Source organism: Oncorhynchus tshawytscha, unplaced genomic scaffold, assembly GCF_018296145.1.
Source record: "Oncorhynchus tshawytscha isolate Ot180627B unplaced genomic scaffold, Otsh_v2.0 Un_contig_9053_pilon_pilon, whole genome shotgun sequence".
Lineage (NCBI taxonomy): Eukaryota > Metazoa > Chordata > Actinopteri > Salmoniformes > Salmonidae > Oncorhynchus > Oncorhynchus tshawytscha.
In genome coordinates this window covers 109,221-115,240 of record NW_024609538.1, presented here as the reverse complement: position 1 = coordinate 115,240, position 6,020 = coordinate 109,221, and positions in this window count along the sequence as shown.

Genomic DNA, 6,020 nt, shown 5'->3' with positions numbered 1-6,020 from the left:
AAACACCATCCCATTCCGTTAATTTAACCTGATCTAATCAACACCAGGCCAACGGCCTGGGAGGACAGGACACTACCATTCAACACCCCCTTTAACTCTTCTGCAGTAAAATATTGTAATCCCAAATACTTCTCCATAACTGCAACAGCAACACTTGTTTCTGTGACTTTACGTTCCATACCCAGGTGGTGAGGGTAGGTAACAACATCTCCACCCCGCTGATCCTAAACACTGGGGCCCCACAAGGGTGCGTTCTGAGCCCTCTCCTGTACTCCCTGTTCACCCACGACTGCGTGGCCATGCACGCCTCCAACTCAATCATCAAGTTTGCGGATGACACTACAGTGGTAGGCTTGATTACCAACAACGACGAGACGGCCTACAGGGAGGAGGTGAGGGCCCTCGGAGTGTGGTGTCAGGAAAATAACCTCACACTCAACGTCAACAAAACTAAGGAGATGATTGTGGACTTCAGGAAACAGCAGATGGAGCACCCCCCTATCCACATCAATGGGACAGTAGAGGTGAGGGTAGTAAGTTTTAAGTTCCTCGGCGTACACATCACAGACAAACTGAATTGGTCCACCCACACAGACAGCATCGTGAAGAAGGCGCAGCAGCGCCTCTTCAACCCCAAAAACATTCACAAACTTCTACAGATGCACAATCGAGAGCATCCTGTCGGGCTGTATCACCGCCTGGTATGGCAACTGCTCCGCCCACAACCGTAAGGCTCTCCAGAGGGTAGTGCCCTCCAGGACACCTACACCACCCATAAAGGCCATAAAGATCATCAAGGACAACAACCACCCGAGCCACTGCCTGTTCACCCCGCTATCATCCAGAAGGCGAGGTCAGTACAGGTGCATCAAAGCAGGGACCGAGAGACTGAAAAACAGCTTCTATCTCAAGGCCATCAGACTGTTAAACAGCCACCGCTAACATTGAGTGGCTGCTGCCAACACACTGACTCAACTCTGGCCACTTTAATAATGGGAATTGATGGAAAATGATGGAAAATATATCACTAGCCACTTTAAACAATGCTACTTAATATAATGTTTACATACCCTACATTATTTATCTCATATGTATATGTATATACTGTACTCTATATCATCTACTGCATCTTTATGTAATACATGTATCACTAGCCACTTTAAACTATGCCACTTTGTTTACATACCCTACATTACTCATCTCATATGTATATACTGTACTCGATACCATCTACTGCATCTTGCCTATGCCGTTCTGTACCATCACTCATTCATATCTTTATGTACATATTCTTTATCCCTTTACACTTGTGTGTATAAGGTAGTAGTTTTAGAATTGTTAGGTTAGATTACTTGTTGGTTATTACTGCATTGTCGGAACTAGAAGCACAAGCATTTCGCTACACTCGCATTAACATCTGCTAACCATGTGTATGTGACAAATACATTTGATTTGATTTGATACCTATGGTACAGTTAATAACCATAGCAATGAACGCTAAAAGGCCAACCTTACTGAAGCACTTTTAATTCCTATGCCTATCACTCTGTACTGGCAAAATTCTACTACTCACTGGGAGCCTCTTAGTATCTTTCACCCCTGACCCAGCTTCCTCTACTTTCTTCACTGCCTCAGCATACAACACTTTCTCCACAACTCTGACCATGGCAATCTCAACCCGCCTCTCTCGCACCGGACACTTCTGATCCCCAGCAACATGGTCCACCCTACAGTTTACACACACCACTTCTTTCACTGATATTACACAATCCTTTGACTCAAGCCCTCCTGTATGTACACTTTTCACACCTAGGAATCTTCCTCCTACACACTGCTGCAACATGACCATACACATGGCACCTGAAACACCGTAGTGGGTTCGGCCCTAAAGCTCACACAGGATAACTGATATATCCTACCAGTAATTTGTCGGGTAAAGACTCAACATCAGACATTCAAATCAAATTTTATTGGTCACATACATATGGTTAGCAGATGTTATTGCGAGTGTAGTGAAATGCTTGTGCTTCTAGTTCCGACAGTGCAGCAATATCTAACAAGTAATCTAACAATTCCACAACAACCACCTAATACACACAAATCTAAGTAAAGGGATGGAATAAGAATATGTACATATAAATATATGGATGAGCTACCTAAGGAAAACCAGCTACATCGAACTACAAAAGGAAAACCAGCCACATTGCTGACACCAACATCCTGCTTCTGGACAAGCTAAACACCTTCTTCGCCCGCTTTGAGGATAACACAGTGCCACTGACACGGCCTGTTACCAAGGACTGTGGAGTTTTCCTTCTCCGTGACCGCCGTGAGTAAAACATTTAAACGCGTTAAACCTCGCAAGGCTGCCGGCCCAGACGGCACCCCTATCCACATCCTCAGAACATGCGCAGACCAGCTGGCTGGTGTGTTTACGGGCATATTCAATCTCTCCCTATTCCAGTTTGCTGTCCCTACATGTTTCAAGATGGCCACCTTTGTTCCTGTACCCAAGAAAGCAAAGGTAACATCTCATATGTACTGTAAATGACTTTCGCCCAGTAGCACTCATCTTTGTCATCATGAAGTGCTTTGAGAGACAAGTCAAGGATCATATCACCTCTACCTTACCTGCCACCCTAGACCCATTTCAATGTGCTTACCGCCACAAAAGATCCACAGACGATGCAATCGCCATCACTCTGCACACTGCCCTATCCCATCGGGACAAAAGAATACTTATGTAAGAATGCTGTTCATTGACTATAGCTCAGCATTCAACATTATAGAACCCTCAAAGCTCATCATTAAGCTCAGGAGGCTGAAGAAATTTGTCTTGGCACCTAAAACCCTCACAAACCTTTAAAGATGCACAATTGAGAGTATCCTGTCGGGCTGTATCACCGACTGGTACGGCGAATGTACCTCCCGAAACCGTAAGGCTCTCCAGATGGTGGTGCTGTATGCCCAATGCATTACCGGGGGCAAACTACCCGCCCTCCAGGACACCAACAGCACCTGATGTCACAGGAAGGCCAAAAAGATCATCAAGGACATCAAGTACCCGAGCCACTGCCTGTTCACCCCCTATTATACAGAAGGCAAGGTCAGTACAGGTGCATCAAATCTAGGACCAAGAGACTGAACAACAGCTTCTATCTCAAGGCCATTAGACTGTTAAGCAGCCATCACAAGCACATTAGAGGCTGCTGCCTATAGACAAAGACTAAAAATCACTGGCCACTTTAAGAAATGGAACACTAGTCACTTTGATCATGTTTACATATCTTGCATTATGCATCTCATATGTACTGTTGAAGTCGGAAGTTTACATACACTTAGGTTGGAGTCATTAAAACTTGTTTTTCAACCACAAATGTTTTGTTAACAAACTATAGTTTTGCAAGTCGGTTAGGACATCTACTTTGTGCATGACACAAGTCATTTTTCAACAATTGTTTACAGACAGATTATTTCACTTATAATTCACTGCATCACAATTCCTGTGGGTCAGATGTTTACATTCACTAAGTTGACTGTGCTTTTAAACAGCTTGGAAAATTCCAGAAAGCTCAGAAGCTTCTGATAGGCTAATTGACATCATTTGTGTCAATTGGAGGTGTACCTGTGGATGTATTTCAAGGCCTACCTTCAAACTCAGTGCCTCTTTGCTTGACCTCATAGGAAAATCAAAAGAAATCAGCCAAGACCTCCACAAGTCTGGTTCATCCTTGGGTGCAATTTCCAAACGCCTGAAGATACCACGTTCATCTGTACAAACAATAATACGCAAGTATAAACACCATGGGACCATGCAGCTGTCATACTGCTCAGGAAGGAGACATGTTCTGTCTCCTAGAGATGAACATACTTTGGTGCGAAAAGTGCAAATCAATCCCAGAACAACAGCAAAGGGTGTATTGGGTATATGTTGTGAAATTGTTAGATTTTACTGCACTGTTGGAGCTAAAAGCAGAAGCATTTTGCTACACCCGCAATAACATCTGCTAAACACGTATGTGACCAATAAAATGTGATTTGATTTGACATCAAAACTCAAAAGAACAGACAGTGACTCTTGTTTCACGGCGCTAGCCACCAGGTCTGTGTCGCTCCAGACGGCGGGTGTCAAACACCAGGAATTTTTCACTTCAGCTGACCCATCTTCACCCCACCAGCTACCCCAGTAATCACTCTTTTCAATGGTGCCCTGTTCTTGAAAACAAAGCAAGTAAGGAGGAAGATGTAATCTCTCTTGCCCCCCCAACTGCGTGGTGCGATGCGAACACTCCCTTTTTTTACATTTCTTTTTTGTAACCTTTTATTTAACTAGGCAAGTCAGTTAAGAACAAAACAATCATCACAAGACCACTTCGGGTTACCTTCATCGATTCAACAGCACCAAACTCCTGTCCCACCAGTGGTATAAAGTGCTTAAGTAAAAATACTTTAAAGTACTACTTAATTAGGTTGTGGGGTATCAGTACTTTACTATTAACATTTTTTTAAATGTACTTTTATTTCAATACATTCCTAAAGAAAATGTTATTTTTACTCAATACATTTGCCCTGACCCCCAAAATGACATTTTGAATGATTAGCAGGACAGGAAAAGGGTGCAATTCACACACTTATCAAGAGAACATCCCTGGTCATCCCTACTGCCTCTGATCTGACAGACTCACTAAACACATATGCTTTGTTTGTAAATGATGTCTGAGTGTTGAGTGTGCCTCAGTCTATCCATAAATAAAACAATCCAGAAAATGGTGTCGTCTGGTTTGCTTAATATAAGGAATTTAAATTTACTTTGATATTTAAGTATATTTCAAACCAAATACTTTTACTAATGTAGTATTTTACTGGGTGACTTTCACATCTACTTGAGTCATTTTCTATGAAAGTATCTTCACTTTTACTCAAGTATGACAACGGATACTTTTCCACCTGTTTCCCACCCATCCTGAAACCACATATGGGTCCGGTAAAAAACAGGTCCACTTTCTCCAAAAACGTCAGTCCGACTGGATCAAATTCATCCTTATCCTGAACATCGGTGCAAGGCTCAGGCTTCAATATCTTCTCCATTCACTTTCCATAGACGTTTGTCGAAGTAAGGGAACTTCAAATTGACCATGGTGAGAGGCCAGTTTCATTTTTTTTAAGGCGTCTCAAAAGGGACATAGTTATTATTTAGCTAGCTATAAAAATAAAAATAACAGCAATTAACTTTCAAAAACAGTTTTGTATAAAAAAGTTAAACTATGCTATTCTGAAATAGCATTTCATCTGACCTAATGAGCAGACATGATTGACAGTTGTAGTTCAAACTGAACAATGTAGACATTGTGTTGTGTCTTTGGCATCATTAAATTGAAGACTGTTATTTTATCAAATCAATTCTCTGTAATTATTATTATGTGATTAACTAATCATGTAAATGTAATTAACTAGGAAGTCGGGGCACCAAGGAAAATCTTCAGATTACAAAGTTATAATTTTCCGAATATAACTTTTCAGATATTTTCAATATCTGATCAATTAGTCTTCTAATTAATGAATTATTATTTATCTCACGTTAGTCGCATTCCAAACATCGTAAATGGTTGGTTATCTGCACAAACCCAGCCTTCACTATGAATCATCCATACATCAATTGTCTTAATAATTTAGTTACTAACTAAATAATCACAGACATGCATAACAAACAAACAGTAGATACGGTTACAAGGAAACGATAAGGGATGTACCCTAGTGGGCTAAACCGGTATCGCGGCTTGGTAGACAAAGGGACTGAGAAGGGCACGAAAGACAAAAGACACTACACAGTTGATAATTATAATAATTGAAATGCTAATCCTTTGCACATGAACGCTCACTCATTCGGGAATAATTGCAATCAATATATATATTTATGTTCAGTGTGGTGTCGTCATGATCTCTGTTGGAATCGTCCGTCTTTCTGTTGGAAAGTTTATCCAAACTTCTCTTTGCATCCCTGGAGTCTTTTGTGGTTAGAA